We start from the raw sequence: 11,515 nt of genomic DNA, 5'->3' as shown, positions 1-11,515 counted from the left end.
CCATTGAGGGTGGTCTAGAAACTTACAACTCCATCTGTCATTGGACAATGCTGCTGTGATCTCTTTCTGTAAACTTTAGATAAATAAAACTTGTTTTACATACACAAATAAAAAAAAAAAGGAAATGGTATGCAAAGTAATGCGTATGTTAATTAGTTCAACTTAGCCATTACATGACATACACATATCTCAAAACATACATGATAAACATATGACACTATTATAAATATATGACAATTTTTATCAGTTAACATTAATAAATAAAATGTTTAAAAAGGAATATTTTTGAAACAATTGGTAGATCTTTAATGAGGACTGTGCTCTAGATGGTAATATGGTATCCAAGTTAAATTTACTGAACTTGTTCAAGATAAGAGAATCTTTGCTGCTAGGAGTTATATCAGGAAAGGAGAAAGCTATACTAACTTCAACTTCCTCCTCAACAGTTCAACAGCTCATAATGCAATAATGGGATATGTGTATGGATATTTATATAGGAGAACTATAAAGAGATAAAGCAAGTAAGGCAGAATGCTAACAATTAGAGTCTAGAGGGAAAGTATAGGAATGGAAATTACACCTTTGCCATCTTTTATAAACATGATTTACTTGTGAAGCTACATCAAGGTTCATGTGTAAGATGAAAGCAAGCCAATTGATGAAAGCAGGCCAATTATTGAAAGCTGTGATTTTCTTATCAGGCACCATATGCCAAATGCCAAAGTTACATTTTGATGGCAGCCTGTAAAACTCTGATTTTTTAGTTCCCTGCTCCAGCTAAAGGCATGGTGTCCAATTGATTATTTCTACACTGTCAAATGAAACATCCCTTGCCCATTCTCCCTTGAACTTCTAAAGTAGTCGGCCAATGGAGGAACATGACCAAGGTAAAAGCAGGGCTGCTAGAGGGGTTTTAGAAGAAAATGCCTAGTTTTCTTTTTTCTATCTCCTACTTCAAGCCCTGAAAATATTTTGACTTTCAGGACTGGTGCTAATTCTCTTTGAATGAGTTTAATTTTTTTCTTCTACATCACTCCTGTTTATTCAGCACTGTATTTATTCAAAGATGTCTATTCCACAAATTTTGAAAGTCTAGAAACTCCATGACTTAAACTGACTTCAGACTGTTATATACATACTGTCTCATAATATTGACAAAGTAGACAATTTATCCTCCTCATCACCTCAGGTTTTTAATGCCATTATTTATTTGATTCATTCCTTCATTCAACAACTATTAAGCAAGTGCCAAATCCCTTCTTTTACCATTCTTTAATGATTTCAATACATGGGCCTGCCATTCACCATCAGATCGAGGAGATCACCCTTCTTTGACTAGTCTTCAGACTCAAGTTCATCAACAAGTTCTACCACTCCAACTTTAAAATACCTCTTGAGTCTGGCTACTTTTCACTTCTACTCCCACACTGTAATCAAAACTGCCATCACCTCTCACGTGACTGTTAACGTTCCTCCTGATGGATCTGATTCCACTCTTGTTCTCTATAGCTCATTTTCCAAAGTGCATCTAGAAAGTTCTCAAAATAGGAATCAGAGCATGTCTATCCAATTCTCAAAACCATCCCGCAACCCATATCATAACGAATAACCCATATTTCCATTGAACTTGTCTTGGCTGAAACACCTTTCTTACCACTTAACCCAAGCTGGAAAGATTCCGGTCATTAACAGCTTCATGCTTCCCCTTCACTGTTCCTAGCCCTGCCTGTCTTAAGCCTTTGCATTTGCTGTTCTATTTTCCTACACTATTTCTGCAGCATTTCAACATTATTTCTTTACAGAGGTCTTCTCTAATCCACTCAATTAAAATAACCGCCCCCATCCCTAGACACACACACACACACACACACAGAGACACACACACATTTCTACCAGTCTTCCTTGTGATATACTTTTCTTCATAGTACTTACCACTAACTGAAAGCATAGTGTATGTGTGTTTTTCCACAAGAATATCATCAACTCCATGGATGCAGAAACTTCTTCTGTCTGCATTTCCAGTGTCTAGATCAGTGTGCAAAGCAGAGAAGGAAATTACGTGCCATTTATTGATGAACTGACTGCATTGCCCAGGCTCTCTGACAATTTTCCTTAAGGAAGGCCCTGCTCCAGAGAACCTAGGCTACCATTAGTACACTGGACCCGTTATCTACAACCAGAACTCTTGTCATTACTTCTCCTTTATTCTCCTAGGAGCTTTTGCAGGCTGGAAATATGAGAGGGCACAGAGAGAGATGAACAGTTTGGAGGAAATCAATTTCCTTTTTAGTTTAGGCATTATGCATTGGTGGCTGAGTAGGCGTCTGAAATTATTTCAGATGATAGGAAAAGCTGTGATAAAAAAATCTTCTCTCGGACTATCACCGCATCTGAAATTACACTCTTAAGGAGTAAATTATTAAGTCATTACATCAAGCTATTGATTCTTCTTCAATTATTCAGACTATTAACAGGTTCTTAAGATACAGCGTTCACTATCTCAGAACCTAGCACATGCATTGCACAGAGGTACTCAATAAATATTTTTTAAATAAATGATAGGAAGCAATACCAAAACATATTGTGTCTATGTATGCACATGGCACAAGGCAACCCACTAAAAGCTGTCAAAAAATAGGAGAAAGGGGGATGGGCAAAAGAAACAGCAATAGAGAGGGCTAATCTGATGAATCCACAATGTATACATGTGTGAAACGCTATAGTGTAACCTCTTAATATACACTTCATATACACAATTAATATACACTGATAAAAATTTCACTCAATAAATGAATAGACTCCCTCTCTGAGTTTACTATCTCCATTTTATTGCCATCCATTTAAATTCCTGTTCTCCATGTCTTGCCTTTCCCACTCCAAACTGTTAGTTCATTTCCAACATTAATCATGCTGCTGTTTCCAGAAATAAACATTCTAGCTGGAGGTTAACAGCAAACACCTTGGCAGGTGAGATGAAGAGGACAGATGCTTTACTGAAATCTAATCTCCTCAGCATGATGGTGAAACGTGCCAAGAAACTGATTCCATCCCATGTAGTCCCAGCCAGAAGCCTCTACTCCAAGGTGGCTGGCGTCCCCACCATCCTCATGTCATTGTTACCACTATCTTTGTCACTGCTCATGTGTTCCTAGTTCTTGCCCATGGAAACAACAACATGCGGTCATCAGGGTTTGAATCAAGGAATAACTCCTCAATAAATGTGACCATGCTAAGCTAATTTGTCTCTCTCTCAAAACCTACAGCACTAAGTATTAGCATCACTTGTTTAAACCAGTAACTATATATTATCCTGGGTCATAATCTAATTGTTTCTAAATTTAACTTGTTTTCCCATAAGCAAGGAGTTCATTTTTTCTCATCTTTTTCTTCTGCATTTCATACATAGCTTAGCTGGCTGCTTTTACTCAATGCCAAGAACTCACCCAGTACTTGTTGAATTTAGTTGAGTAATGAATTAAATAAATACAACTATGGGAGGTAGTTATTGTCATGAAGCTTTATCAAAGCCAAAGATGAATTCTAGTCCTTGGTATGGACAGCAGGATGTCACACGGGTAGCCCCCACTTCAAGACTGAAGAGGAATGTATGCTAACATGGAATTTTCTCCCTCTGAAGTCAGCTTCCTCCAAAAATGACTTGGATTTTCTTCTTAAATTCAGTGGAAACAATACCACCATACTAACTAATCTGAGTATTTGAAACATGTTTTTATACATATTTTTTTCCTGGTAACAAAATTACCTAAGCTTTCAACAATTAAAAGTAAATTCTCTTCAGATACATTAAAAAGTAAGTTCACCATCTATCACCAGATCTTTCCATACATTAAAAAATTAATGTGCCAAATGCTTCATTTCAGGTCAGGGATATCCTGACTACCAGAAACAAGGAAGCTATGAAAGACAACTGTGGCTATGGTAAAAAGATTCAGGAGCAACTTCATGAGTTATACTGGTAAAAGATGGGAGAACTTAAGCAATAATCAGGACAGTAAGTAAAACAGATTGAATACATTAAATATATTTAAAATCCATAAATTAATATTTTAAAAATCCAATGAGACTCACTTGTCACCTTTCTAAAATTCTAAGTATTAGCTGACTAGAAAAATTGACCAAATTCCTTTTATAGAAATACTCTAGTTAATTAATAAAGGAAAAATAATAGTGGGTTCTCACTCTGATAGACTGGTATTGATTCAATTCTTCACCCCTTCTCATATCCACTTTCTATGTAACTTTGCAATACCATCCTCCGGAGCCACTAGGCTCGTGGTAGTCAATTAGGACTCAACCTAAACTGAAAGCAACAATTCAGTGTTATGCATTCACTGGCATTTTCTTATGCCACCAAGAGGCAAAAGAGAAAGGCACCTGTCCTGGTGTTTCAGATTTCCCATGGAACAACACCAGGCTAGGGTCAGATAGATGCAAGTGCAGACAAGAAATCTTGCTGCTAGGGAGCTCTGAATGAAAGGCTCCTGCTTTTTTATAGACCCAGGAGCAACAAGAAGGAGAGATAAAGGGAAGGGCTCAGAGTACAAAAGTATAACAATCAAAGTGCAGAAGAATGCCTCAGCCAAGGTCCACAAAAAGCGAATTCTGGAAGATGCACCTGGGAAGACCTCAGCTGAGGCCCTCAGTAAAGAGACCTCCAGAGGGAGGCTCCTGGGCTAATACAAGGGAACATGGCTGGCCTGAGGAGGTATGAGTCCTTTAGTGTACCTCCCTGCAGAGATTGGGATGCACTGGCAGCTTCCCTCCATGAGACCTGCTAGGTAAAGCCTTGTCATTGCCTATGCATAGGCATTTCAGCCTGGAGGTTGACTGCCCACCACCCACTGGAGGCAGCAGTACTTTGCCACCTCTTGACTTTGGGTTTGCCATATGACTTGTTGTGTTGAAGAAATGAAGTGAAAGTGATGATAAATAAGTGAACTAATGGCCTCCTGGTACTTATAACAGGCTGTGTTCTTACTCAAGACTGTATAGAAGAGGAGGCAAAATAAACCTACCCCATACACACCTCAGCCCCAGGCCTGGTGCCTGGACCTTATTGTGAATGCAGACACATGGGGTGTGTGTGAGTGGTGGTGGTGGTGGGGGGGGGGAAAACGAGCAAAGTAAGTACTTGCTATTGTACACTGCTGAGATACTTTAATCTTGTATAGTAACAGCTAAGTGATATCTCTATTTTGCAAGGCAATAATTCTCAATGACTATTAAAATCACAGAACAAGAAGCAACTTGACATGATATGCCTTCTGATAGAATTGTGCAATAGCACTTATGAACTAGTCTTGCCAAAAAAAAAAAAAAATCAAACTTGACACAGACCAAGCCTCTAGGTCTAATTTCTAACTTACAGAAATGGCAGGTAATAGGAGAATATACAAAATGATATTAAAGTATAGATAATGGGAAACTCTTGAGAACAAATAGACCACTTTTTTACACAAATAATTTGAAGATGGCAGGAGTACAGAAAACCAATAGACTGAAAGACTTGAGAGAGAAATATAAAAATTAATTACTACCAATGGAATTTACTTAGATACCAATTAAAACAAAATGATTTTTTAAAAATGAGAGTAAAGAATATTTGTAGCTGTGTGTGGTGGAGCACACCTGTAAGCCCAGCACTGAAGAATGTGAAGCAGAAGGATCACAAATTCATGGCCAGCCTGAGTTGCATGTAAGATTCTGTCACAAATAAATAAATAAATAAGGGACACTTAAAGATTATTTGGGATTTGAACACAGGATTTTTGATATTTTAGAGAATTACTGGTGATTGCTTTAAGAGTGGCAAGGCTTTTGTGGTTGAAGCATAATAAATAGCCCCAAAACATAGTGACTTAAAGTGGGACACAATTAAATTTCATGATTTTGTGGGCCAGGACTTAGAACAGAACTCAGCTGGGTGAGTTTTCTGCATCACATGGCATCAACGGAAGCCACTTGGTGGCGTTCACTTGGCACATGGCAGAAGTAGGAAGTCCAGGACGGTCTTCTTTACATGCACGGTACTTTGGAGAGGAGAACTAGTCAGCAGGGTTCCACTGAAACTTCTAACCAGAGCAGTCACATTGACCTGTTCAGCACGGGAGTTCTGGGCCATCAGACGTCTTATATGACATCTGAGAACTCTCAGAATATGTACTAAGAGGTCCAGATTGAAGTTTCAAAGCTTCTTAAGATCTAACTATGGCAGTGCCAGGACAATACTTCTGGACCATTATACTAGCTAAGTGGGTGACTCTAGTCAGATGCAATCCAAGGTGAGGGGAACTAGATGCTACCTCTCAGAGAGAAGAGTGAAAAATGAGAGGTCATCTATAATCTCCTTTAGGGTTAAGGAGATACCTCTTGTGGTATAGGGCTGGGGAGGGCAGCACAGGCCTGTAATTCAGGAGGATCATGGTTCTAAACTAACCAGGACAAAAGAGTGAGATCCTATCTGAAAAACAAACTAAAAGCAAAAGGACTGGGGGCATGGCTTAAGTGGTAAGCCCTAAATTCAATCCCTAGTACCACAAAAAAAGGAGAAATAGAGAGTTCTCCTAGAGGTATGTACTAACTAAAGTATTTAGAGATGAAAAAATACAATGTCTAGGATTTACTTAAAAATATTTGGTGTAGGAGGGGGATAGGAACATAAATGAAAATATAAAACAAAATTAACTAAGAAATTTATTTTTCAATCATGAATTGAAGATACCACAGAAGGAAAAGCTCTTCTCTTTTACAAATATAGGCATGTTTGCAATAGAACACTTTCAACTATATTCTTTCATCTTAACGAATTTGGTTGAGTTTAATATGGTGCCATCTAGGAGAGCAGCAGTGGACCTTTCCTTGACATTCTGTATTGGACTACACTGCTAGCTTTAGAGTGATTAGGGATAGTTCCATGAAAAGGCAAATGTTCCACCAGTAAAGTTTCATCTACCTTTTGCTAATTGTGCAGGGTGAGCTGTCTTTGGCTGTTTGTTATAACCTCAGTCAGAAATATCAAACTATATTAACCAATGAATTTTTACAGCTTGACCTTGATGGGTTTGGGAATGAAAGAAGACTTACTTTACTTACTTAAAGACTGTTTCTGTTACATTTGTATCTAACAATCATTGCAGAATTGTCATTATGATTTTTTAAAGTATCTTTTTTGTTTTAGTTCCTCACAGCTTGAATACAAATTACTAATTTTCTCTGGATTCTCATTATGGCTTGAGCGAGGCTCCAACCCAAATCTGCCAAGAAGATATATATTGTCTCTCCCTCTCAAGACTTCATGCTTGCTAGCCAGGCACTCACCTAAGCCGTGACTCCAGACGTTTTGTTCTGCTATTTTTGAACACGGGGTCTGGCTTGATGATCAGGCCAGCCTCGACTGCAATCTTAGTATTTGAGGCTTACTGTCATTGTTGGAATGACAAGAGCACAGTACCATGCTTTTTTCCATGGAGATGTAGTTTCACCTCCCCCCCACACCCCGGGCTGTCCTCTAACCATGATCCTCCCAGTCTCAGCCAGGTAGCCGGGATTATAGACGTAAGCCACCAGGTCATAGCCCAAGAAATTTTTATCAACCTTGTTGATACATTCTCTTGAATTTTGATATCAACTCATTAATTTAGGCTGTCTTCCAAAAATCCTTGAGATTTCCCTCTTACTTTCATTTTTTTAAAGCAATATTTCCTTTCAACTAACTGTTTCTTGAAAGACTTTCAAAATTTATTTCTATGAAGACATTACAGTTAACATTTTTCTAAATCAATACCATTTGGTGGGATGACAGGGCAATGGAGCATGTGCTGTCCCTGCCCTACCTCAGGCCCTTGCAGGTGTCCCCGGGGCTTTGATCACCACTGGGGCCACCATGGACCTGTGGAGCCTGAGGCTCGAGACCAAGGTTGGCGCGCCTGCTCCTTGCTCCTCCGGAACGCGCGAGCATGAGGCTCTCGCGGGCGCGCGCGTGGATTTGGAACCCGTAACTGTCATGTCATGGAATGTTACTGGTCTCCTAGGACAAGTTCCCTGGAAACCAAAACTGGTAGAGCGACTGTCCGCGACACTGCTCCAGGAGAACTACCTTGCTGAACTGCTGATACGTCCAGATACAAGGGTAAGCCGGGGCCCTGATGCTCCCCACCCAGGACGGACCGGCCACCGCCCGCCGGCCCCCTGCACCCCTCCCTGGTGACCTCCTCCAGCCCAACCACCCCTCACTCCCCGCCCCTCTTCTAGCCCATAGGAGACCTTGCTTCTGCCCTTTTGGGGATTTCATGCCGGGGTTCCTGGAAGCACCTGGAAGACGGTACCAGCTCAAGCAGGGTATGTTCAACCCTTGCGGGATCAGTCACCCCCAAGGGGCCAGGCTCCCTGCGGGAAACTGCAGGATGGTCTGCAACCCAGCGACCAAGCAGATTTGCCCCAGCAGTAACAGCCAGAGGCCACCTCCAGTGCCACGTCAGATGGTCTGCTGGACACTGGCCTCCAGGCAAACAAACACCCAGGAGCCAAGTGTAAAAGAGACCACAGTGAGTGCCCTGAAAGGCTCGAATAAAGGGATAGTGCAGAAAGAAGGAGCAGGGCAGATGACCAACTCCACGCTGGCCTCCCCAGCAAGAGATGCCCAGCGGCCAGGTGCAAAGGACGCCACTCTCAAAGAGACAGTGCAAGGTAGGGTGGAGGAAGAGTCCCAAATACTTAGAGATGGCGAGAAAAGCAAGAGAAACTGCCATGAGAGTAGTGGGAGCAGCCCGTCAACATCTGAACCCCTCCTGGCCGACGGGTCTTCTGCTAGTCTTATGCAGAAACCTGTACCCCTGAAGAGAAGTCTCGCTTCTGAGACCTCTGATGACCCCTTAAATAAGCGGGCACGCACTTGTTCTAGGTGCTCCCCGCCAAGCAAGTTCACGTGTGGCATCCCAGTGCCCAAGCGCAATGCAATCACGAGTTCCTACAGCTCCACTGGAGGCATCTCCCAGCTGTGGAAGAGGAGGGGGCACACCTCACCCCTCTTCTCTGGACCAGCTTCCTCCCACTGCCAGCAGCCAGAGAGGGCAGCAAAGAACAAAAGAGAAGAGGGGCTGGGGCGTGGCTCTAGTACTACTGCTCCCACTCCTCAGGTGATGGACAAGGAGTCCCATGGACAAAGGGCTACAGATGACACCAGAAGGAAGGAGAAAAACTCCTCCACGTCACTACCCACACCTGGCAGCTCTGGGAGCAGGAAACGCAAGCGGTGCGGGGACCCACTGACCTGCCCTTTACCTCCCTTGCTTGCCTATCCTGTCACTCCTGAAGTCCATAGAGAGAAGAAGGCCAGATTTGAGTGGTTTAGTAAGGCTCTGGGGGACAAGACTGTTGTGGCCTCTAACTGTGTCACTAAGGAGCGTTGCCTCACTTTCACCCTGCCTGCAGCAGGGCCAGCTTCCTTGATATCCTCACTCCCCACGCCTGCACCAGGCCCAGGTGCTACCCCAGTGCTGGCCAGCCCAAAGACCATGCTGAACCCTGACTGTGCACTGTCCTTACCAGGACCTGCTGATGTAGTTAGCACTGGAACTCCTGTACCTGCCAAGCCACCTGGCCACACATTGACCCTGACCGCAGAAAGGCCAGCTTCCTGGCCAGCCTCCATCCCTACCTCAGGCCTAAGCACTATCCCACTGGTTGGGCACTTGAAAAAGGTGCAGAATCTACAGGCCCCACCATCCTTTCCAGTGGTGGTTGGTGTGGTTACTACTGTAGCTCCCGCACCTCCGAAGACAACTGGCCTTCCAGCTGTCCTTAGTTCTTCACATTCAGTGACCTTTGCAGGAACATCTTCAGCAGCTTCTGTGGGGAGGGCACCTACTTCCTCCCCAGTTGTACCTATGGATACATCATCCCCTCCACCCCTTCAAGCTGCAGTTTCAGGCAAACTACAAGGCCCCCCCATATTTCCAACAGCTTCTGTGGGGAGGGCACCTACTTCCTCCCCAGTTGTACCTATGGATACATCATCCCCTCCACCTCTTCAACCTGCAGTTTCAGTCAAGCTACAAGGCCCCCCCATACTTTCAGCAACTTCCTTGGGGCAGGCACCTACTTGCTCCCCAGTTGTACCTACGGATACATTACCCGCTCCACCCCTTCAACCTGCAGTATCATCCAAACTACAAGGTGTCCTCTGGCGTGCCCCTACTCAAAACCCAAAGGCCCTTGGCAGCATGCCTACCAACCATTCCTCTCCTACTGACCCTGGCCTGACCTCTGCCATTTCCATGAAAAGCCAGGGAAAAAAACCCTTTCTTTCCACACATGTGGGCACATTCCCAGCCTCTTCTCACCACACCATCCCCTCCAGGACCAAAACTACCATCCCGCCCGTCAAGCCCCAAAGTGGCCTCGTTATACCCCGTAATTTCCTACACATGCCAGCCCACTGTTTAATGCAGACAACTGCTTTAGTTACCGGTCCCCCCATGATCACTAGTCCAGCCACACTCACCACCACTGGTCCAGCCAGTCGATCTTCCTCAAAGCCTATGAGTGGTTTTGGGGTAAAGAGCGTGGCCAGCACCACCTCAACCACCACCACCACCACCACCACCACCACCACCACCACCACCACCACCACTTCCACACCACTTCCACCACCACCCTGACCTCTCAGGGATTCCACCTTGGGGCTTCTGCTCCCTCTGCTGCCCACAACCCAGTGGCCCCGAGCTCCTTCCAGATACCCCAGCCCTCTACCCTGTCCACATCTGCACCACCCACCTCTTTTGGTCAACCCCTACCCAGTACTAATCCCAGCACCCCTGGCATCAGTGGCCTTAACCACCCACTCACTACTGCTACCAGTCTGGGGACACTGAGAATCGGAGACACCACCAACCCTTCCTCCAACACCCATCCCGTTCCCGACCCTACACTTGACCCAAATCCCAGCCCACCAATGGAGGCTCAAAGAAGCCGAAGAAGAGGGTCAAGATGTCAGCCCTTATTCAAGCATTCACTGCTCTTTCACTGGCTGATTCTGTGCCACTCCAGGCAACACAAGCAGCAGAGTCAACAGAAACTGGGCAAATCCATGAGGTCTTTGGTGGCTAAGTTTTCTAAACTTTCCTTTGTTTGAGAGGCACTGCCTCAGTTGTGCATCATTATTATGTACACATTAATAGTATATATTTCCATTTGTTTAAAAATAAAGATACATTTCTGTATTTTAAAATAAGCAGAGTAAATACATTAATTTCATGTGTTCATGGGGCATCAGACACAGATATCTGGAAACTTTGCAAGTATTATCATCCCCAGTGCCCTTTTTTAAATAGGTCAGGATTCTAAGGCTGAGAAGAATGAAACAAACTCAGGGAGATCTCTGACAGAGATAAATTGAAACATGAAGCTCCTACGTTGTGGTCCAAACTTTGAGTCCATCTCAGCTAAAGCTTACCGTGTCTTACTATTTATTTGGTTAGTTGGTGGAGTTAATGCC

General features: G+C 43.5%; 1 non-coding gene across 1 annotated transcript; it reads left to right on the top strand.

The window, feature by feature from the left end:
• Window positions 1-4,964: 4,964 nt before the first annotated feature.
• Window positions 4,965-5,097, top strand: LOC141420507 (small nucleolar RNA SNORA51). The gene has a single exon (XR_012445045.1). It is a non-coding gene; the product is annotated as a small nucleolar RNA SNORA51 (small nucleolar RNA).
• Window positions 5,098-11,515: the final 6,418 nt, after the last annotated feature.

Source organism: Castor canadensis, unplaced genomic scaffold (assembly GCF_047511655.1).
Source record: "Castor canadensis unplaced genomic scaffold, mCasCan1.hap1v2 HAP1_SCAFFOLD_291, whole genome shotgun sequence".
Taxonomy (NCBI): domain Eukaryota; kingdom Metazoa; phylum Chordata; class Mammalia; order Rodentia; family Castoridae; genus Castor; species Castor canadensis.
The sequence above is the reverse complement of the archived record's forward strand: the minus strand, read 5'-3'. Positions and strand labels throughout refer to the sequence as shown.